Source organism: Anser brachyrhynchus, assembly GCF_964034855.1.
Source record: "Anser brachyrhynchus genome assembly, chromosome: 4".
Taxonomy (NCBI): domain Eukaryota; kingdom Metazoa; phylum Chordata; class Aves; order Anseriformes; family Anatidae; genus Anser; species Anser brachyrhynchus.
This window is the reverse complement of record NC_137698.1, coordinates 8,520,266-8,544,515: the sequence shown is the minus strand read 5'-3', so window position 1 is coordinate 8,544,515 and position 24,250 is coordinate 8,520,266. Positions and strand designations below refer to the sequence as shown.

Below are 24,250 nucleotides of genomic sequence, written 5' to 3'. Positions count from 1 at the left end.
GACTGCAATGTGCAGACAGTCTGACAGCTGTCCTACAAGTCTGAAAGCTTCATTTTTATGGGTCTGTTGAACGAAGCTGCCTAGCAGACTCTGACATGAAAGCACTGGTGAGGATTTCCAGACTTTTGCATTTTTTGGCAAGAACCTGGAAGACCTGAAAATTCAGTCATATGCAGATCTTGTTAAAAAAACTGTCAACGTATCAGTGAGACTGGCAGTCTAGTATAGTATTTGTCAACCTTTACTTGAACTTGTTTTCAGTGTATCCAGCCTTTTGATCCAAAGATGGAGGTACAGTCTCCTTAACAGTGAGGCATCCAGGGTTTTATGTTAGCGACTGTAGAAATTGTGGAGGCACAGGGACGTCCTTTCCCCTCCCATTTATCTCCCTCCTCACCCAGCAGTGACAAGGGTTCTCAAATGAGGAACCTGGCAGTCTCACCCTGGTAAGACTTACAGGAATTACATAAAACATCTTAACAAAGATTTAGCAACATGTGTCTCACCAAGGAGTGGCATCACTCTAGTGCATATGAGAACATATGAAGAAAAGCATTGGGCATCTGGAGAAGGGTTTTTAAAGTGTTGAATTGCTTCTTCAGTGCACATCAAGTCCATAATGATTGCTACTCAGTTTTCTTTAAATACTTTTGGCTGGGTTTAAACTATTTTTAATTTTTAATTATACATCGCAACATGCAGCCATTCAGCTTCTCATATAAGTGTGCATGCCAGTTCAGTGACAAGAACATTATTTGGTCATTTATACCTATATAGAGCAAGTATATATTGATGTAATTTTTTTTTACTTGTGTGGTATTTTCATTTTTTTTATTCCATTAAATCTTGGCTAATACTAAATTTGTTTCTCTATTGTATACTCTTTTTCTGTTAAATGTACTTGCTACTGTGATAGACAGTAGACTCTTACAAGATTCTGTCACTTATCTACAATTTCTAAACACTGTCCTTCCAGCATCCTTCTTGCAATGAGTTAGTGCACTGCCAAATCCTCCACAGCAAAGGTGGAGCACTCTAATATTTTTTCTTCAGTTTGTCCTTTTACTGAATGCCTGTGTACCCTGATCTCTGCGGAGGCACTGAAGTACCATTTAATAGAGCGCTGTAACATGATAGTACTTTTTTTTTTCCTTACGCGCACATAGGAGTGAGAAATAACTTCTGCTCAAGTCAATGAACCTATTGCTGATTTATGTTGCTGTAAAGAACAGAACCCGTTTTATCAGAGCAACGACTGCAACACTGGAAAGAAAGAAGCTGTGGAATCCGCATGAAGAGAACCAAGACAGTAGATTTTAAGAACTGTTTCCCTGTGTGGTTGGTAGTGTATGAATAGTGGTTTAGTGGTATACATGGAAGCTCACTAAACAGAAGGGAGGATTTAAGGAGATACTGCCATATGTGAAATGCTTGAACCGTTTCAACATTTAGCACCAGGGGAAAAAAAATATTCCTAAAATGTTGATTTAGCACCAGATGAGACATACTTGGCTCCACTGCTAGTCATTCATCTACTCTTCATAATCCTGAAACTGTTATCTGAAGGGCTTATAGTATATTGAGATCATAACTTTGGCACTCTTAAAACAAACTGAAAAGGAAGAAAGGAATAATAGCAGAGGAAAATGTCCAAGGAAATTGGCTCTCACAGAACAAGAAGGGTTCGTTACTCAGAGGCTCAGATCCTGGTAACGCATCTGGCTGCTTTGAGTTGTTCTAGTGACACCAGGCAAGTAAAAAACTAGCACAAATGCCCAGTTTAAAACACTGCCTGGAAACACAGCTGTCTCACTGCTTTCTTCCAAGTACAAAGGGTAGACTGGTGGCAAAGCTTTTTCTTTGCTTTCTTTAGAAAAGCTGTGCTTATGTCAGAGGCTGTTAGCAATTCAGTCCTGCATACCTGAAATGAATGCAAGTTCCCTAAATGAAGCTTCACGGACTGGGCAAGAGCTCTGTTAGGTAGCTTATGCTGCTTACAGTAGTAATACTTGCTGCTAATTGTCTCTGACAAATGAATCCTCAAACATTGTCTATTCCAAAATAAGCTCTGCCTTCCTATGTCCTGACCAAGTGTTACCACATTGTGTAGTTACATCAGGATGAATTAGGTCCAGACTAAATTTCATGTATATTCAGGAAGGGTGTAACAATTACCAAAAATCTGTTAATGGGGGAAACAAGTAAAGTAGCATGCCTTTATCTGATATTAAGGAATCTATATAAAGGGATGTCTTTAAAGAAGAGGACAGTTTTAAAAAATGCCTAGTTTACCTGCATCATCTGTGACAGTTCTTAATGCGATTCACCAACTTGAAGCCAAATTTTTCTTCCACTTTCATTCTGGGCAAGTTGTAACAGGAATGGCACTGACTCTAAACTGCCTATGCCTGGCAGCATCCTACTTGGAGTCCCAGGCAAGTGTGAACTCTTGGGAATAGCTGTACCATTAAACATGCTGGGAACATCAAGCACAGGTTGTGTCCTATTTCCACTCCAACATTAGAAGTTGCAGCACAGCAAAAGAACAAGTTATATAATTTCTTTCATTCTTTTTTCATTCTTTCACTATGTACAGAACTTCTGAAATACATACACAGAGGATGTATTTTTTTTTTTGACAGCATCACCTAGGACACCATCTCACAGTCCAAGTCACTGCCATGTCATTCCAATTTCTCATGCATTTTCTTCTTTCTGTGTCTACATAATACAAAACTATAAAGTCTTATCTCCTACCACTCACCGCAGTAGGCAGTTCAGGAGTTACAGTGAGTCTCATAAATGTCAAGCATAATGAAAAATAAGGGTAACATACAGGAGAAAGTTGTTCCTGTTCATTCCACTCAAAGAAACAATGTGCACCATCCTCCTGCTCATCAGTCATGCTGCAGTGTAAAGGTTCTCATTCTGTTTCCTCTGGTGCTCTTCTAGCAACAGAGACCTACTGTCCTTTAAAAAAATGTCTTTCGCAGAAACAGTCAGCCTTGCCATAGTCTGATAACTAAAGAAAATGTGGCTTCCACCTTTTACAGAGTTCTGCTGTAAATTTCAGATTTTTTGTAGCGAAACCAAATACCTAAAAACTGAAATGTCTGATTTGTGTCTCCTACTACTTTACAGTATTTACTTGTTTGCTTCATAGGCCAGGCTCTCAAGATGATTGCTTTCTTTGTGTACTGCCATTGAAATACTGGAGAGTTTCTTATAGCAACAGGTGTTTATTCTTCTAATTATACAGTAAAACTTTTACCCTGAAAATAATAATAATCATAATGCCATTGATGTTTAAGTTCTGATTTCTTCTCTTTGAAGGAAATGTGATCTCAACCAGTTTTCTAGAATGAACTATATATCTACATTTTAAATAATACCTTTGAGATTCAAAGGAATTTTTTGTTTCTCCATCAGATGCAAGCTTGAAGAAATGAGTACCAAAACAACACTTTCTTTGGAAGATTGCCATTCATACAGATGTAAATCCACCCCCCACAAACTCTTACAGACTTCTGGTGCAATGTCAAAGATCCATGGATATGAGTTTGGCTATAAGCATTAAGTTTTGTATGTTACATGCTAATCACCTCAAAAGTAGTGCAGAATTCCTCATAGCCACTCATGTAGTCTCCTCTATGTATAGGAGAGAGTTCACAGGTTAAATCTGGAGAGGTTTAAGGAGTATCAAAAAGTTTTAGTTAGGCTTCTTTTCCTTACTGATTTTTAAAATCTGTTCCTCTTATTGTGACAAGTCTAGCTTTCAAGGCAGCAGTGAGAGACAGAAAGATACATAAGACTTAGGATTTGAAAATGTATTATTATGTGTACATGAAATATGTGAATGAGAAAGAAACTAGCTTATGATTTTCAGCTTATGTTTCAGATCTGGAAGCAGGTTCTGTTTCAGTGGAAGATGAGAACCACTGTTATCTCTTGTCACATACCCTTCATTTCCAGCCAGGCTGTGTTGTGAAAGAATGAAATTCAAACCTCTCAGTGCTCCAGTGCTAATTACTGCCCATCTTTGGTCACAGGCCAGTGTAATTTTATAGGGACAGTCCTCATTTATGAAAATGAGAGGAAACATTTTAGCAATTTTTATTTTTTATGATCGTAGTTACTGGCAACAGTCTAAAGTCTGGAATATGATGAGTATTACAAGTAATCCCAGGATTGATGGATTGCTATGCAGCACGAAAGTGAGACAGTTGAAACTCTGTGGTAACTGCAGTTTTCTGAACAAAGCTCTGTGTGCGTGTGTTCTGAATAGCACATTAATGATAACTGGCTTGGAAGGCATTTAACAAAATCCTTCAGGGCACAGGGACTTCCTTATGGAGAACATCATTCCCTGAAGCATTTATGTGCATGCAGGTCTTTAGCAAATATTTTTGAGCCCCTTGAACTGTTAAAAAAAAAAAAAAAAAGAACAACAAAAAAAAAACAACTGTATTGCCTGTTTCTTTTGGTGGGGTTTTAGAATAGCCTGATGCTTTGCTGTGTTGCCTTGCTGAAGGCTTGGGTTGTGAAGTGAGAGCCTACGGAGATTGGAAGCACAGCTCCTGTTTCTGTGTAATGCTTGTAAATTGGAAGTATACCATTAGGAGAGGGAGGAGAGGTAGTTTTGAAGTGTATATAGTTTAATAGTATTTTTTAAAAGTGCTGAAAATCAATTGGTGGATAGGAGTCAACAGGGAATAAAAGATTTGTGACTTGTGAAGATAAAAAGTAGTGGAGAAATTTGATTCTGTAAATATCTCAAATAAATAGAAGTCTCAGTCAGGGGAAGGTGTCAGATATCAAAAAATAAACTGCATAGGGTAAGTTATTTCTTCTTCTTTGTATCCCTTATTAGAGGAAAATAAAAATAACACACAAATATCTATAATGGTTAGAGCTGGGAGATGCAGTGCTAACAAAATAAGTAGTCTGAGCTTTCTATTCAATGTTACCATATTGTAGTATGTATATGACATGATAAACAATATGCCAAAGATCAATATGTTGTCTGCTGCCCAAATTGCGCATCTGAGGAGGATGGAAAGAAAAACAGTCATGTCACTAGGAATTTCTAATCTGATAATGGTTTATGTGGCAATATCAGAGTCCTTGCCAGAGGACTCAGTGACCTTACTTAGCTGGCTTTGCAAGTCTGTGAGATATCCTAGAAACAAAACACTGCTGGTTGTGGGAGAAGGTTTGCAAAGAGCAGAAGTTTTGAACAACAACAACAAAAAAAGAGAAGGTAGAATTTCCTCACGCGAATGAAAGGGAAAATTTGGGAAGTAAAATGTGATTACTGTAATCAAATGGCTGAGCACAAAAAAGCTATGTGCTTTCAACATTATAGATTTTTGTTTTAACCTGAAGCAGAAAAAGAGGCAGAAGGTCCAGCCTTTAAGAACAAGCACTGCATGTGTCCATACAGCATGTTGTCCTTAATGTTCAAATGCAGCTATTTTTAAAAGAAATTGTTTTGTGGAAGGTTAGGTGCAAAAACATTACAAAGATAAGCACACAGTATATTTACACTCTATCAAATAAAACTGTCCAAATATTATGAAGGGATGGTTTATTCAGTGTTTTCTTTCCTTTTGAGACATGGGAGATAAAGGAATCCTGAATATTATGCAGAATATTGTGGGACATGCAGTCCAATATGCAAGGACATGCAGTGCCATCCTTGCTTCCTGTTTATTGAAGTGAGACCCTCCCACACCCATTTTTTTGTTATTAAAATTAAACAAGTTCTGACATACAGGAAGGGAGAATTAAGCCTATTTGTCTTGAATTGAACTGTCCTTTTACAAAAATGGTGATGACTGGAAAAATATGCCTACATAAAAGGTTGAGAAGGTTGAAGCAGAAACATTTAATGCAAACAGTGAGGTTTGGAAACAATTTATTGGAGGATTATATTAGTGTTCTTTTGCTACAGATGCAATGATCAGTCAAGACAAAGGAAAATCAGTTTCTTTCTTTGTCTAAAATCTGCTCCTTTTTAAGGCTGTCATTATAGCTTCAGAAAATGGAGCAGTTGTTTTGAAGATCTGTAAAAAATTTTAACAGTCATATGAACTCAAACTCAACATTGTTACAGAATGCTTTCATGAGGGATGAAGAGTCTGTGGAATAAGAATGAAATTATATGTCTTTAGGTGGTAAAGGCAAAAAGACTAATGACATTTATCATGATAGTTTAGATGTTTGAAAGTGAGGGACAGATTGACTTGTGGCATTGTAATAGAAACATTTAGAGATTACTGCTGAAAAAGGAACATATTCTGGCCCAATGCAACAGAATTAGCATCTCTAATGGAAGCAGCACTGAATAACCTGTGAGATTGACTAGTAGAAAGCAGCAGCAACCCAACCAGATGGAGAATGAAAAGCCTCTTCAAAAGCAGAAAGGAATCAAGATCAGGAAGTCTACTTCTTTAGAGGAACTGGTTTTGTGTTTGGCTGTGACTTTAAACTGTTCCAGTACTACACCTGCAGTCACCTGAAAAAACAAGGGTAGTTATCAAATTCCACGCTAAACCCAGGAGGATCTTGTATTGGCCTCTCCCTAAAACCAGCTAAAAGCATGCTTGGCTCTCCCAAATCAGGGGTAGCTGCAGCAAAGGCTCTAGGTACTCAGGGCCAAAGGCAGCTGGCCATGCTTGACAGAAGCTACTAGAGCTTCCTCTTGCCCATACTCTTGTGGCTCCCCTTAACTTGTCCTTACTTGGCAGTAGGAGGCACCCTCAAGTTTCTCAGACAGTTCCTGGGAGCCCTCTGATGATCCTGGACCCGGTATCCAGACAATCCCAAAGCAGAGCCCAGAGACTGATGAGAAAACCGCTGTTTCTGTTGGCTGCCTCTGATTGCTGCGTTCCCATGCTTTCTGCGTTCTCACAAAATGAAACAAAACATGCCTCTGATCTGAGTGCATAAACAAAAAGTTACTAGAATCACTACTGAACTTCTCAAATTATACCCTGGTGAAAGGCCAAACGTCTGGTAGGTCCTTAGACATAACCACAGTCCTTAAAAAGTGACTTGGGGGAGTAAGGACTAGAGTTTGTGTCGAGGTTGAGGTCCAGACAAATCCTGAAAGCACGAGCAGTTCTCTCTGTTCCTTGAATAAAGATTGAGAGTTGAGGGTATTATTACAGTTTCCTGAATAAGCCATGCTTTTACTGTCCTTGGCTAAATCAGACAAAAATATCTATGGTAACAAAGATTAATTTTAACATAAGGGTTAAAATTAAGTTAAATGCAGTGACTTGTAAGTCCTGTCAACATGTGGGACTGGAGGAGGACAGGAGGACTTTCACCTCTATAAAATGCCTAAAGGGCTACTTGAAATGCTATGTAAAATTTTGTCACCACACAGAAATTTCTAGACAGCAATGGAAAATCTGTTGAAGGTTGTCTTTCAACACTGTGGTAGTAAGAATTGTCAGCGTTCTCAGAAGAAGCAGAGGTAATACTGAACTTCAGCACTAGCAAAGGTATTTCTAGGGTTGGAGACAGTGGGACTTAAAGAAAATTCCTATTTATGAAACTGTGTGAATGTCCCAATAGACAGAGAACTTGGTCTGCAGGAGGGATCACACTGACTGAATGGACCTCAGCTGCCTCTTACCTTATTAAGCAATGAGTATACTATACATGATTTGTGTAATCATGATTACACAAATAGGCCTTTTTATTAGTCTTTTAGAGTGATGTTTCTTAGTTCTGAAGAAAGAGGTAATACAGAGTTTTCCAGGAGTCCTTAACAGTGGCTTACGGTTCTAAAATCTGTGGCTGCTTCAACCTAGCCAAAGAATTCATCTTGTTACACTAAGTTTCTCTGTATGGTGTGGGAAATTTTTGTCCTATACCATGAGAAGTTTTGGAGAGGATTCAAATGGATGCGTCTTATGACTAACAAGTTCTTGGAGTAGGATTACTCCCAACTGATGCAAAAAAAAAAATCGAACACTGAATGAAAACTTGAGCCTCATATAATAGATAATGTAAGTTGTGGGTGATGTTTTTAAACACAGGCAATTATGAAAAATACAGTTCAGTATAAGTGTTTCACTGCAGCTGCACTCAGTTTGTTGCCAATACAGGAATAATTAATATATATATATATGTGTGTGTGTGTGTGTATCATGGTATTTCCAGGAGAAAGTTTCTCTCATGAAACAGTTTGACCTGTTGTAGTAAAGCCTTCTCAGATAGAGAGATGGATTCACTAAGATTCTAGATGTGATACAAGATTGTATACACAGAAATATATATGGAGTACGGAATCTCTGCATGAAAATTTGACAAATTCTTTGCAGAATGGCATAAGAATCACCCTGGTATTTTCTTTGCACAAAATCTTTGGCTCAGAGGCATGGTTAGAAGTGGAGGAGGGCCTGCAAAAAGTAGGACAAGAAGTATACCATGGAGAAATCTGGAAACCTAGCATTCCACGAGACTTGTTACTCGTATGAACTCAACACATAGGTTTATGGGGCTTATGGGTGTGCTGGTTTTACTCAGGTGGGCAGCCAAGCTCCACCACAACTGCTCTCTCACTCCCCCTCCTTAAAGGAAAAAGGGGAGAAAATACAATGCAAAGGGCTATGTGTCAGGAGCAAACTGCTCCAGCACGGGTCCCCCACGGGCGGCAGCTCCCCCCAGACCCCTGCTCCTGCGTGGGCTCCTCTCCACGGGCTGCAGCTCCGGCCCGGGGCCTGCTCCTGCGGGGGCTCTCCATGGGCCGCAGCCTCCTCCAGGCCACATCCACCTGCTCCACCGGGGGCTCCTCCACGGGCTGCAGCGTGGAGATCTGCTCCGTGTGGGACCCGTGGGCTGCAGGGGGACAGCCTGCTCCACCAGGGGCCTCTCCACAGGCCGCAGGGGAGCTGCTGCTGCATGCCTGGAGCACCTCCTGCTGCACTGACCTTGGGGTCTCCAGGTCTGTTTCTCACTCCTCTCTCTCCCAGCTGCTGTTACTAGCAGTTGTTTCCCCCCCCCCCCCCCCCCTTAAATCTGCTCTTACAGAGGCGTGAACAACATTGCTTATTGGCCCGGCTCTAGCCAGCAGTGGCCTTATCTGACATGGGGCAGTTTCTGGATTCTTCTCACAGAAGCCACCCCTGTGGCCCCCCACTACCAACACCTTGCCATGTAAACCCACTACAGTGGGTTGCTGGAAGGAGAAAAAAAAATGTTAACGGAATTGGTTTTAATCCTTTGAGAAAAGAAGTGGAAAATGCTAAAAGAGCTTAGTTTTGAAAAATCAAAACTGTGTTTATTACATGGAAAGTAGAGGGTTGAGGCTGAAGACTGTCCCAGAATTACCAATATCCTTCCACATACTTACCTTGATTTTAAGAACTGTCTCAATGAAAAGTGAAATCCATTTCCTCCTGGCCATTTGAGTTATAAGATCACACCAAAGAGCTGACCTAGAGACACAGAGGGACATGTAAGTCCAGAGCTAACCTCAGTGGAGATGGGAGTCTGAGGAGCTAGAGCTGAGGGAGGATGGGAGGAAAGTCAAAACAAAAAAAAACATCTACAAAATGTCTACTACGAAACTAGGGGAAGGCAGGTTTTGCCTTACTGATGCTGCAGAGAGTCACTGCCCCTTTCTTTATGGGTTTAACTGATTTGTAATTCTTAAGTCACTCAGTGAAAATTTAATTTAAAATTTGAAAATTAAGAGAGAGAAATGTGTAATAGCATGGAGTTAAATATGTTCTCAGAACATCATGAGATGGAGCTTATGTGGCCACCACCTGTTTATTTCCTGTTTATTTCAGCAGGAGTAACAGCAGGTTTTTGGGTTTTACTTTTTTTTTTTTTTTCTGTGCTGTTTATGGTACAATTAAAATAGAACAACATGTCCCCTGCAAAATTACGAGTACAGTTTATTTTAGTTGAAATGATCGATCCATTTACACAAATGTGATTTTATGTTTTGTATGTATCAGTACTGTTGATTCAGGCTGTATTGATTAAAACATATTTCATTACATGGACCCTGATTCTCTTCCATGCTTGTCACATGGAAAAATATCTTAGTCTTGCTCACTTCTTTGGGATTAAGTTTATCATCAGATTTGAGGTCAAGCAACATTTTTCCCCCTCAAGCTGGCAGGGATTTCTGTTAGTGTCATTGTTATTTACTTTAATACGAGGACCAGCCTTCTCCTAGGATCACTGTGGAATTTTGTGTAACAAGTTTGCCGTTACTTCAAGAACCTCAGATATTGTTCATGAGGCCTATGATTTTCTTACATATTGCTTTTCTAAGTTTGCTATGGAGTGGTAAGGGCTGATTTCTACAGAATTGTATAAAAAGCAGCTGTTCTTCAGCCCCTGCTGAATTAAACACTTATTGCACAGTCCTTTGTCATTGTGGAGTATTAGCTTTGATGATCAAGGCATTTAGTTCCAGCATTTGTTTCTTACATGCAAGATTAATTTTGATAGGAAACTTTGTGGAGCAAGGTACTACTACTCAGTGTAAGCAGAAGTGGCACTATAATGTCTTGATATTTTCAAATGCACAGGCTGAATCTGTACCCAGATAGAAAGGCACAATGGTTTCTTATGGATATGATGTACATTTCTCATGTTCTATTGAAATGTCAGCTTCCCACAGTAAAAAGATTTTTTTTTTTTTATATTCTGAAGAGAAAATAAAAATCTTAGGTATCTGATTGCTATTCATTCCTATGCTGGAATGTTTCGAGAATGAAATACCACCTGACTAATCAAGGTCCTTAGGGAAGATTTCTATAGATTTCACAATATTCTAAGACAGTCTCAGTAGACTAGTGCCTTCTGTGGTGTATTTAATTGTGTACTTATTTTGTTCAGACTGTGGTTCAACAATGAAGATAGCCTAAAATTGATCAGAACATTATTAGCTGATTAGAAAGAGTGGATAAAGGTGCATTATTCCTGTGCTGACAAAATGGTACCTATCCAACTATCCTCTGGTTGAATTGTGACAATGCAATCAAGTGGCTCTTAGTTGCGGTACATTTTAAATAAAGTACACTTATCTATTACTTGTCCTTTGTTACTGACTTCTCACTATTGCCTCACTGTACACCTCTGTGTTTAGCTTAAAGATGAAAATTCCCCACTAAGTGTACCTTAATCCCAGCTGGCTATTGAGAAGACATGAGTTGCTTGTGAATGAGGAATGCAATTGCATTAAAAAAAAAAAAAAAAAAAAGTTCTAAGACTGTGATGTGAAGACCACTAAAATAAATGGGAAATATTTCCCTGAAACTGACTGGAGTTTGCATTAAAATCTGTAATGATTTTTCTATCCAGAAACTTAATCAAACACTTTTTTTTTTTTTTCCAAAATTTTGATGACCATATAGTTAGGGTATTCCTTCTTGCAACTTCTTGATAAAATTAGTCCCCAGCTTTCTGAATCTGTCCACTAGAAGTAATATATTATCCAGTGGTACCATGATTCCTACCCACTTCCTTTTGGGAATCAAGATACACCTGACCACATCCAAGTTAACAGGGTAGGAGAAAGACTTGCTGCAAATACTTGTATGTGACTGGGAGCCACAAAGCATGTCCGTACTCATTTCTGCCATAAGGATCTGCAATGAATCTCCATTACCACCTTGCAAATTTCAGGCCCAAGTCAGAGATGTCTGGGCACATCATGTTGCTATCTGGCTTCTTTCCCTGGCAAGAAAGTTCAGTCATGAGCCATGGTAGCATTAGTGGCCTAGCTTAAATTGTTTACTCCCTCACTGTGCATGCTCACAGTGAGCACACATTAAAGTGAGCAAAGCCAAGAAGCTAGAAGTAACGTATCTCCAATCAGCATTTACTTCCAGTGGATTTTCTGGTGAATTATCTACCGGTTTTCCATGGAACAATGCCACCAAGAGTGGCTGCTGCCTGGCTTGATTTCCTCCTGACTAGACATATCCCCTGACATTATGTGAAGGCCTGAACCACGCTGTGTTCGTCCAAAAGAGAGTCCACAATCTCAGAGGGAATGGGATTATAATGATGTGAAGGCTCCACTCTTCATCTGTGCTTGCTGGACATGTTTGACAAGGATTATCGCCAACTGACCTCCCTCATGCTGAGCAGCTGCAGGAATGATGTCACCCATATTTTGTAAAGCAAAAGATGAGTCAGTCTCTTCCTAGCTGTAATACTTAATGCTGTTTATTTTCCATTTCCTGAAGAGTAGGTGAATAGACAGTGGGTTCTAGAAAGTCCATAAGCAAGCAAATTCATCTTTATTTAGTTGAAAAAGAGAAATTGTCTTCCAGCATTGGTTGTTTTCTTCCCCTTAGATCTCCAAATCTTGAAGAACTACTGGGTTATGCCACTTTCTGTGTCTATCATGGTAGTGAAACACTGTCCTCTCTTCAATCTTGGTAACAGCTGTATATATTCCCTTTACTTGTCTTAGTTCTGTGTTTGACCAAGAGGGAGGAACAAGCCACTGTATGCTATTACATATTGACTGTGTCCCTCACTCATTTTTTCATCTTTTGTAACGATCACCAGTGTTATAAACTGCAAGTTCTTGAAAAATATACACAAGAAGAAGCCACAAAAAATGCTGGCAAATACCTAGTTCCTAACTGAAATTAGTGTTAGCAATTACATAAACTGTTCTAGACAGAATGCAGCGGTAATGAAAAGCCAATGTCCGCTCCGACCTCCATCTCCTTGCTCAGAGGAGTTGCTGAGAGACAGAAACATAGTGGATTGTTCTCAGTTGTCACTCTCTAAAATCTAGAGTAATTGTTACTACAAAACCATACTGAACGCACTTCAGAGTATACTATAAGCCAAAAAAAAAAATTAAGCCAAAACAACAACAAAAACACCAAAAAAACTGAAGTGCTAAAATAAGTATTAAGCTGTAGTAATAATAAAGCGCTGTCTCTTTCATTCACAGAATGATAGAATTACAGAATGGCTGAGGTGTGAAGGGACCTCCAGAGATTCTCTAGTCCAACCCCCCTGCTCAAGCAGGATCACCTAGAGCGCGTTACACAGGATCGCATCCAGGTGAGTTTTGAATATCTCCAAAGAAGGAGACTTCTGACAGCTGATTGTGCTGGGAACATTGCTGGATTTGAGGGGCAGTTACCAGCTTATTTGTTTGCTAGTCCTAGAATCTAAACAATTCATTTCTAAGTAATATGATGATTAAGATCTATGCATGCCTTTATACGTTATCTTGGTATTTGTGAAGAGGAAATTGGTACTCATTTGCTTCCTTTCTGTGTAAAGTTCTCACCAAATATAAAAGTCAAAAATCCAAAGTGAAAACTGAAATGCAAACATCTAGGAATAGTTTTTTGTTTGTTTGGTTTTGTTTTGTTTTCTTCTCTCTGTCTTCCCCCCAGCTTCTGCAGTCATTTTGAAGACAAAGTTTAGTTACTCTTACAAAAAATAAGTAGTGGATTTAGCTTCAAGATGCTTACTTCAAACTTCAGAACTGGCATTAGTAATGTGATTATGATACCAAATGCTGTGTGAGGGTACACTGACATATCGTGCTCTTTTATTTAAGTAGGTTGGGTGGGAAAGAAATATTGATACCCGCTTAATAGCTGTCTGTTCACTTATTACCATGAGTGCAGATAGATAGCTGGATTATGAAACAGCAAGAGTCAGAAAATGGTTGCAAAAAGAACACATTTCTCTTTCTTTTTTTTTTCTCCCTCCCTCTAAGCTATTAATAGCAAAAGTAATATCATGATACTGCATCTTCTTCAGAAAACTATGCACCTCAGGCATTGGTGACCAAAATTTCCTTATTTAATGCTAATCTTCAACATTAATTTTCAGAATTTACTGTTTATGCCAAAATAATTATTGCACATAAAAGGTTTTATTATTCTTATCTGTTGACGTAGGTTCCCAGAAAGTAAAAAAGCCTTTGTGTTGATGCCTGTTTACAAATAGTGTACTTAAATAGTGGGGTAATAGAGGGTAACAGCTGAAATTTTTTGTAAACCTTAATAGATTGGATAGCATGTTTTAGAGAGATCTGTTACTGTGTTGAGAATGTGGATTTCTCAAATCTCCTGTGTGCATCACCATCTGTTTCTAAAGAGTGATATACCTGTCTAGCCTCAAGCTATTTCGCCAGTGACTCAGGCAATCGGATGAAGCATCCAACAGCTTGATAAAGATAGTACTGCTGTCTGCTTTAACCAGAGGAGCAATTTAAGCTTTCAAATCATAGGAAAACATGAATTTGTGCATGGCAGCCATATAGTTACACCACAGTGTTTTTCTGGGTTGTGACATATGAGAAAAAGAAAACAGCTTTTGGATTGTAAATCCACTGGTCAGCGGTCTGGCAATGTCATTAGATACAGCAGGAACTATTTGGTGTGAAGGTCAAAAATCTTTTTTATAAATATTATTGATTAAATTATTCTGTCCTAAATACTGACTAACCAACCAACCAAAAAGAGATATATCGTATTTTCTACGAGGCTGTTAAAAAAGATTAGTCTGAGTGTAAAACTTACCCCAGCACAGGGTTTAAAGGTCATCTCCTTTCCTCAAGACTTAGTCCTGAAAGACAGGTCTTATACCTTATGATGTCTAAAGTCTTGTGGGTGAGCTTCTTCATTAACAGGACTCCATACATGGGGATAAATTCATAGAAACCTCACTGAATTTGTTAAAGTATTTCAAATGAAATGAAAGAACAGCATTTGACCATGTTTATCTGATTATGTAGTCATGGTCTAAATTCTCTCTATCGTGTTATATGTGAGGTAGCAAAGGTAACACCTTGTTTACTGGTTAATGTGCTGATCTGAAAGTCCAAAGGTTGGTGTTCAATTCTTAATTTTGTCAGGAAGTACTTGTGCATCCATGAGGAAATAATTTGTATAAAAATGCTTTTCTGACGTACGTCCTCAAAGAACCAGAGATCTAAGATGTGGTCCACAGACATTTCTTACCTGGTTTGTTCTCTTATTTGAAATATGCACACTTCAAGAGGAAACGTACTTTAAGTGCTGTCCCCTCTGTGCAGTATTTCTCCACCTTTTATTAGCATGCATAACGTGTCTGCCGAGATGCTGTATGTACAGTGGATGCATCATAACCTCACAGCACACATCCACAAAGATGCATTCCACAGGAGTGGATGTTGCCCACTGTGTACCATATGGTTCTTCTTTGGTCTCTGGCTGCACAGCACTTTGCAAAGGCGCTGAAGTTTCACAGTTAGGTACTTTAACCTCTTGTGACCAAATGGACTTTTGCCTTACAAAAAAAAAAAAAAACCAAAAAACTTCTTCTCCCAAAGAATGCAGTGATCTGGTACATTTAGGTTAGATTCTTGAGAACATCCACCCAATACTTCAAAGCTGCTTGATAAACACTTGTAACAGTGGCCAGCAGCTGAATATAAAGATGAGATTTGTGTTGAGGTAGATGCAGTGTAGTATAGATGCAGCATCTGAGCTGCTTACTCACTGTTGGTTTAAATACTCCTCATGAAAGGAGCTAGTCCCAAGGAGAAATTTAATGGAGGACAATGCATTGTCTTTGTGAGGAACTTGCTCCGTGCGTAAGCAGAAGCATGAAAAGGCTGGCTGGAAAATGTAATATAAAGCATCACTTGCTGGCATAATTGGCACAACATATATCCGGTTATATTCAAGAGCAAGGTATTGAGATATTCTTGAAGTAAAGGCTAGAAGAATACTTGGGGGGGCGGGGGGGAAGATGTGAATTATTTTGAACTGCACTATAAAAGCAGTAGGTCCCGTCAGATACTCCTTGTAAACTGGAGATTCATGATTTAAAGTACATAGTGGAAAGCACATTTTTTGATTCATTTGCCATCAGAAGCAATTGTCAGTCTTGAACAGTCAAGAAGTAAAAACTGTATTTAGGGACCTCTGCTCTGCCTGGAGTGATTGGAATGGTTTATAATGATGTTGGATGACAGTACTAATATTTATTTTATTCCGTACTGACTGAATTGTGTTTCCTCTTTATATTCAGATGCTGGGGTTCTTTGCTCCTAGAGCAGTCTCCTAATGCAGTAGCGAAAATAAAATCAATAGACCCTATCTGGAAGCAGTGTAGATCTTCTTTCCTTTGCTCTGCAGATTGAAGTATCAACAAATTATCCTATGAGATTGACATAAAAACTGTGCCCTTTGCACAGCCATCAAATAGCTTGGTGACTGGAGACAGCCATTTGTCGTCTGCCTGCCTTCACCAGTCTCTCTCAGGGGAGCAGAGAAGACTACTGGGTTTTAGAAATGTTTTGCTGTCCACAGGTATAAGGTGCTTGATAAAGGTATGATAGGAGTAGTATCATATACTAAGGCACTATTAGGGCCTCAAAATCTGCAGTGTTTCGCAGTCCCAGGGAAGTGATCCAATGCCTGAGGTGGGAGTGAGCTCCCTTTGCCGCAGCGAGTGCTTCCCCAGGAGCTTCCAGGTGACCCAGCAGAGCACAGGCATGGACCGAGGAAGCGTGGGCTAAACTGGATGGGTTCTCTCCAGCTCCTCCACCAGCATCTCCCATATACAGTGACAGAGGAATGTACTTACTCTAATGCTTTTACTCTAAAGTAAGAGCCATCAGGGTCTTATGCCTCTCTTTATTCCGTACTGGCCAGGTTGTGGGAACCACATCTGGGCTTTTACATCTTAGTGTCTTCCACGCAAATTAGCAAAAGCTTTAAAATTGGCTTGTGTGTGAAAAAGCCCCAAACCATCAGGCTCTAGTTGTACAATAGTGACCCTGCAACTGGGAACTTATTAATAAAATCAACTAAAAAAAATAAATAAAAATCTGCACTGATTTTCAGTGGGATTTGAATCTGAGCTAAAACTTGTTGAGGAAAAAAAAAAAAAGAAACAAAATCAATAAGTCCCAGTCAATTGATACTGTTTTTGTTGTTGTTGTTTGCTTGCTTTTATTTTTTTAAAAGCATCATAATAAATATAAGCATTTTGGAAACCTTGATGCTAATAATACCCCTCTTAGCAGAAGGCAAGAAGAAAATTCCAACTTCATGAAGTCAGTTTACTGGAGCTCTGTGGTGTCAAGCCTTTGATTTAGAGTTTATGATATATAGGGCTTAAGTAACCTTCTTGGGACCATCTGCAATGGAGAATAAGCTGTTTTCTAAATCTATATGTTGTACGAGTATACTGTAATGCAAATCAAAACAATATTGACTTAAAGTACATTGATTGTCCCTCAGCCACTACCAGTTTTAATAATAAAATTGCTGCAGATGCATGTTTGAAGTGGCATTGTTTAAAGCTCCTATTTTATTTACAGCGCAGATGAAAACCACTCTGCAGTAATAAGCTTTTCCTTCTTAACAGTGTGTATGCGCTTGTTGATGTTGGTTACCCCCAGGTTTCTGATTTTGAAAGCGACTTTGGCTTGATTCATTGAGCAATTTATGCACCATTTGCATGCAGTTCCCCAAGTGTTATTTGAAGTAATTGAGTACATATTTTTATGATCTATAAAACAGTCCTTTAAATTTGTGCACATGAGGAAACTCTTTATGATGAACCTAGGAGTAACCATCCAAGTATGAATAGCATCAAAAAATGAGGGGCAAAATTTTCCCACAGCGCTTGAAGTGCTTAAAAATTCATAGTAATTCTTTCTTTATTGCAATTACTTACCATGCATATGGTACTTCTCATGTGTAACATTCTAAGCGTTTTATCAGCAAAAGTGGCTATTATTTTCCCTTTCCAGCCACCGTTCTACATATTGGAGGAACCGAAAGTAGAGAAAGAATAGGCAGTTTTCTGAAGTGATGTAGAAATCTGCCATGAAGGTGAGAATGGAATTGCAAAAGAGTGATGCTGATCCCACCTCTCCAGGGAACAAGACCCTAGCAAAAAGCTTGCACAGTGGGAAGGGACAATGTGCAGTGGTGTCACTGGGAAGGAGGCTGCTGGCAGTTATAAAGAAGCAATCTCCCTGGCTGCACTTATTCCCCAAAAGAGAAAATATAACCAGGCAGCTCTGCTAAATATTTTGAGAGGGCAAGAGCTGCCTGTATTTGAGGTCTGCCTTTGACAAGGAAACAAAAGTAATTCTGTTTAAAAATAATAATAATCTAAAGCCATACTCTCATGAGATATTTTCAGTTCAAGTTTATTGCTCTAAAGGTTACCAATGGCTTCTATTAAATATTTGAGTGGTTTTATGCATCTCCATTTTCTGTAATTGTTTGACCCTTCTGAAGAATTTCCACCTCTTTGTAACTATCTTAGCGTTTTTGTGAATCATATTGATAAGGTGCTTCTGGTCTATGCCAGTTGTTTCTGTTTGCCTAATTTCTTTTTATTTAATCTTTAAATTGTTATCTTTGCACTTATTAAGAAATAGAAGTCTAATGTTCATTGGGAAGCAACTCTTTTTAAATTTTCATCTCCTTACTAGTAAAATTTCATGCAAATAAAGTTATATGGACAAAGAATAGGGAATAATAATAAATAATAATAATAAAAAAAAGTGAGTATAAGTCCATATATGGAAGGGAAGGCAGTACATGTTTCATTATTGATTCTTTGCTTTCACTGGATCTTGTTTCCACAGAAATATAGCTACATGATATTATAATAAAAATGAACTTTTTCTAATTTATTTTTTTCCTCAGAACTTCTCTTTAATAACCTGTTATGTTTACAATGTTTTACAAAACTTAATCACTTGTATTTTCTTTTTAAAAAAATACCCTATCTCTCCCACTCATTTTATTAACCTTTCCATTTCCATAAATACTTAAGAAGCTAATCTTGTATAGAGAGTCAAGAACTGTTATAAGGCCCTCTGTGTCTTTTACAAATAGATAGAAATGATACAACTTTAAAAAGACGAAATCCACCTATTTCTAGAAGGATCTTTGTTTTAAAGAAACTCAGCTGGAACAGAAGATGCTGTAAAAATAAATCCACGGCAGGTTTTTGTACTTCCTGCTATCCATCGATCTGCTTTCTGTGCCAAATGTGTATGACATTTCAAATAAAGACATTGAATACCAACTGAGTGAAATGCTGCTACTACAGTTCCTATACAAATAATCAGGGACTAGGAACAAGGGTGCAGAAGCTCAGAAGAGCTCTTCCTTGGCTGGTAGTCTTGCTGCCTTCAGGTGCTCAGACATGGGCTATGCAAGATCAGGATGCTTAAGATGTCTTTCCTCAGTGAGCTTTTTCTTCACTAATCTGCTATGCCACCATTCTCTTATAAACTCCATGAAAGAACAACTCTAAGAAATCTTTGGACCTCATTAATCACTTATCTCTTGATTTTGATGGTGAAGTTTTAACACGTCTTAGTTTAAAAAAATGGTTTCAGATGCCCATATAAAAAGGAAGCAAAATGATCCACACTGAGATTTATAAATTTGAACCCTAGCACAAATACAGCATAAAATGAAAGCACAGTAACTAAACTGAGGTCCAGTGCCAGATTAGCATTTCATATTTGAAGTCTATGACAGGTTTATTACCAAATTGAAAATTCAAGAAATGACTCGAGACCACATAAATTACTTAAATGCATCATGGAGAGGATAATGTTTTGGCATCATGAATGACGGTCATCTCCCTTACATTAATTAGGCAAAACACATTTTCTTGATTATTAAGAGTGTATCCAAATTACACAACTAATGTGAAATACCAACATGCATGTTTGTGCACATACCTATGTCATCTAAACATGGGGATAACTGCAGCATTAAAAGAAACAGTATTTCTCCATCCCGTGGCATGGTCGGCATTTGTGTGCATGAGTACTTGCAAGTGTATATACAGTGCTTGCTATATAGGTTTACAGATAAATACCAAGAAAATCTCCATGAGTAAGGAATATGTCCCCTGAGTGTTGAAGATAAAACAGTATCTTCCTATTCATTTTTTATCTGATATTTCAACACCAAGATCTACACTTAGGAAATAAAAGATTAGGACTATTCCAGATGTTCTTAAATCCACTGAGCTTGATAACCAGGATTATGAAATCTCAGAAATCTCAAAGATAACTATCTTTCAAATTCTGGATGGTGGATAAGATGATGGAATACTAGAATAGAGCAAAAACATGAAAAAAAGAAATGAAAACAAATAAAGAAAAATCTTTAGTTGCCTAGAATATGAGGGAGAAGATTAACACCCAACATGTTTTTTGCAAGAACAAGTAGTGCCATAATTATTCAGTTTCTGCTATAGGAAACTGACAGGTCATGTGCATGGAAAAGTAACAAATATCAAAATTCAGAAGGGTTTTTGCCTCTTATAACTATAAGCAATTTGAGAATCCTAACCTGTATTAATTTGCTGTAAGATTTTGTATAAACCTGCTCGGAAAACTATTCTCAGCAGTTGTCAATCTTGCACCATCAAAATGGTGGAGCTCAGTGGGGATCTCTTCAACTTCCAGTAGTATTCAATACTTTTTTTTAATAACATGACTGATGGAATAAAGTATGCTTCTCACAGGTGCAGCTGACAACATTCTAGGAAACCTGTCAAAATGTTCTAAGAGGCTTACTTCCAAAATTATCTTTACAAATTGGAGACGTGATCTAAAAATAGGCTATTTCAGTAAGTACATTACTTTACACTTAGATGGAAATAAGCATCTGTACAAGAATGGGATGGAAAATATACAAATTTTGTACTAAGGTTCTCATAGCTATATGTTATCCTGTTATGATAAGCAGCACACAGTGATGTTTATAAAAGAGAATTAGCTACAAAACGTGAATTAGTAAATCTAATTGGATCTGTTATAAGAAGTGCAGTTCCCTTTAAGTCAGTAAATTTACTTCAGAGCTGTGCTTGCATGATGAGCTAAGAATAGATAGGCTTGCCATTTGACTCATTTCAGTATGTTAGACCGTTAAAACCTACTCTCACAGACACACATAACTAGATGTTTTTTTCTTATTTGCAACGTTATCATAGCATGAAATTGTTTTATTTATTGAACTGCCTCATATTTATTTTAGTTTCAAAAGAATAATAAACAAGTTTGCTAATCAATAATAGGAGCTAGTTCAGGCAAGGGTGAACCTGAAGAATTATTTTAAGAGCCTGATATAAAGTTATTGAGAAGGAATGGATTGCAAGCCTCACACTTGCAAGGCTATATACAGGTTCCCATTCAACATCCATAAAAGTTGTTTTGTGCAATTCTATGGATTAAGCTTTAAACCCTAGCTTGATTACCTAAAATAATCAGAAGGAATAGTAGTTAAATAATGCAGTTTCTAATGAGCAGAATTTGTGATAGGACAAGGCTTGTAAACTCTATTTCTTGTTAAAAAGTACTGATGTGTTGAATTTCAGGATTGCCCTTAAATAGTATAAAATTTGGCAAACGTATTGTCAAGCTTAAGAACAGTGTGGATCATTTTGTTGTACCTCATTTTTACCAATTAGTTTCATTTCAAATGTCCTGTCTTATTTTTGCTTTGGCTGTTAGGTTTATGTTTGATGCTGGAAAATATTGTTGCCACATATACCACATATCTCGGTAAAGCCATGTTGTTTTCCACTTGGCTTATCTCAGTCAGTTACAGCCATATTTCAACTTCTCAAGTTTTGTTTGCTGATACAGTGCCTGTTAATATAATGCCTGTTTATGGCCCAGGAGGAGAGTGTATTGCATCTTTAATGGAGAAAAAGAAAAAAAAAAAAAAAAAAAGCAGAAATAATAGCTCTTGAGCTTCCATCTTCATCTCCTGGACTAGGAGTCTCACTGTGCTGCCTGGCCTTTGCCATTGCTCTTCTGTGAGCTAGTCATCATGTTACTCAGCACCACAAGGCCTTCTTTTGTTCCTCAACTTCCAAATGAAGAGGGAAACACACTTTATATCACACATACACACACACACACAAAGGGAAAAACGAGAGAGAGATCCATCATACACAATTATTCTTGTTCAAGTGTCAGCACATCTGTCTCAAAACTGAAATCTGAGAGCTGAATTAGTTGTACTAGAAGATCACAGCAGATGGTTTCTCGCCATCTCTTTGTACTCTGTGCATTTTGTACAGGCTCTTACAGAATGAGAAAGAGAAGCAGGTTTCCTTTTGGAAGCTTACTGAATCAAGAAACTATTGTGGAAGTTCTGAAAAATGAACACTAGCAATACGCAAATGTGGCTTCGCTACAAGCAGATAATTGCTCTGAAAAGGATTACGAAACCCAGTTGACTATTCCAGGTGCAGGAGGTAATGATACTTGTGGAGGAGAAAGAGTTCAGAGCATCCTCATTTAGTGTAACAGTACATGCAATTGCTTTTGTTGAGTCCCTACAGCTGCAGGCTACTGTCCAGAGACAGTACTTACTCAGCGACTGTGCTTGACTATTTTTGGTTCTGGAAAGGATCTAATTATTTGTCATTGTTCATAAGTGGAAGAAAAAAACCTCCATCCCTTCACCTCTACCAGTCCTCATTTGCCTAGAAAAACTGGGGAGAGATTAAGCAGTGTCCCTACCCTGCATGCAATTCATTAACAAATATCATCATCCAGGTCACCTCCTGATAAGCACAGGTAGGCAGCTTCCTGGATTTTGGACACTTTCCACTATGGAGCTGGAAGAATTGATTCTATTTTTGTCATCTGGGTAGGTACAGAACACAGTCCCTGAGCAGTGAAGTCTTGATATGTTTTGTGGCATAGCTACTGCCAGGCAACAGATCCGTAGCTGTGCCTTTTTTGCTAAAATGCAGTCATTAGACTTCTCGTGTCTGCAAACACATTGAGGATGCACATGAGTGCTGGTGTGTGAGGGCGAGGGACCAGACAAGTGATGATGTGCCAGCTATCGGAGCTGGATCAGCACTATGAACTACAGTTCATAAAGACGTGAGACTAAAGGGAAGAAAATTAAACAATGTACTCGACGATCAAATCTTCCTGTCCACTTCTAATGATAAAATCTTCACTTTTATTAGTCTTCTGTACATTTAGTGAGGGAAACAAGTCGTCTAATTTGGGGAGTGGAACTGAGAGGTGGCAGCACTCTCAGGAACTTGACCATCTCTTTCAGCACCATTGAATTCTTACACTGGCTCAGCCTGACTTCTGTATCTGCACCCAGTGCCCTCTGTCCTCATCACTTTGGAAGTTGTAATACCTCTTTATTACACCAGGTGTAACTTTTTCTGTGCTTGACCAAACTGCTAGCAAGCCAAAAACCCACTGAGGCAAAATGCTTTTTTTTCCCCCCCCACAGGTAAGGCAATATATTCCATATCTTCAGGTGAAGTTTTTCATACACTGGAGCTTACAATTCACAGAAACATATACGTCAATAGCTGTTTGTGTAAATAAATATTAATTAAGTCAACACATGTGGCTCATTTCTGGCTTATGAGTGAGATAAGAGTGATGCTTTTATCTTGGTTTAAGCCCCATGAAAGTTGGGCTGATGATTTTCTGACTGTAACACAAGGTTTGCTGCAGATTCCTCTATTGTCAAGGGCTTAGTTACTTCTAATAGTTACTGATTGGCATTTAATGAGTCTTGAAAGCAATGTATCACTTGGTCTCCTCTGAGTTAGGGTCTCCAAGCACTGTAAGTCAGTGTAACTGGGTGCATGAAATAATCATGGCGATACAAAAAGAGGAATGTTGTATTTTCTGGCCTTTAGAAACAAGTAAATAATTTTATCTGGTTGCATGCGTGCTCCAGATGGACAGTCTGAAAGTGCTTGGATTACAACACCATTAAAAGGTAAGCGTTGAGAATGAGCAGCAAAATTGTATGGTTTACAAGATGTAACTGCATTTATTATTTATATAATTAATTAACAGTAGTCAGGATTTGAATGTAAGTTTCTTCCTCATGCTATCTCAAAAAAAAAATAAAAAAAAAATTGCCTGATAGGATGCTTGTTTACTGCAGCTGTCTTGGCCTTGATTAAAAAATTGACGTCTGAACTAAGAATAGAACATATATTGTGCTATATACTACATACAAAAATAATTTTTAAATTGTGTTCTTTCCTCATAGTTAAACTAATCTCATCTTTCTTGGCTCCTGGTTGTATGAAATAGTTTTATCTGTAAAAGGGAATTTGCATAATGCTTTTAAAAGTCTTAATAGCTATAATAATTTTAATCTACTATGAAGTGTTTATAATTTATAGTAAGCTGAAGCATTTAATTGTGTAAAAGGGAATATTAACCCATATCTTCTAATCCAAA

The 24,250-nt window shown here is 38.2% G+C and overlaps 1 long non-coding RNA gene across 1 annotated transcript in view; it reads left to right on the top strand.

The window, feature by feature from the left end:
* Window positions 1-24,250, top strand: part of LOC308193891 — a 336,962-nt gene that overhangs the window by 19,962 nt on the left and 292,750 nt on the right. The window contains exons 2-3 of the long non-coding RNA XR_013950036.1: window positions 12,953-13,065; window positions 17,771-19,254. This is a non-coding gene — a long non-coding RNA (uncharacterized lncRNA). Of the gene's footprint in view, window positions 1-12,952; window positions 13,066-17,770 lie in introns of the transcript that reaches the window.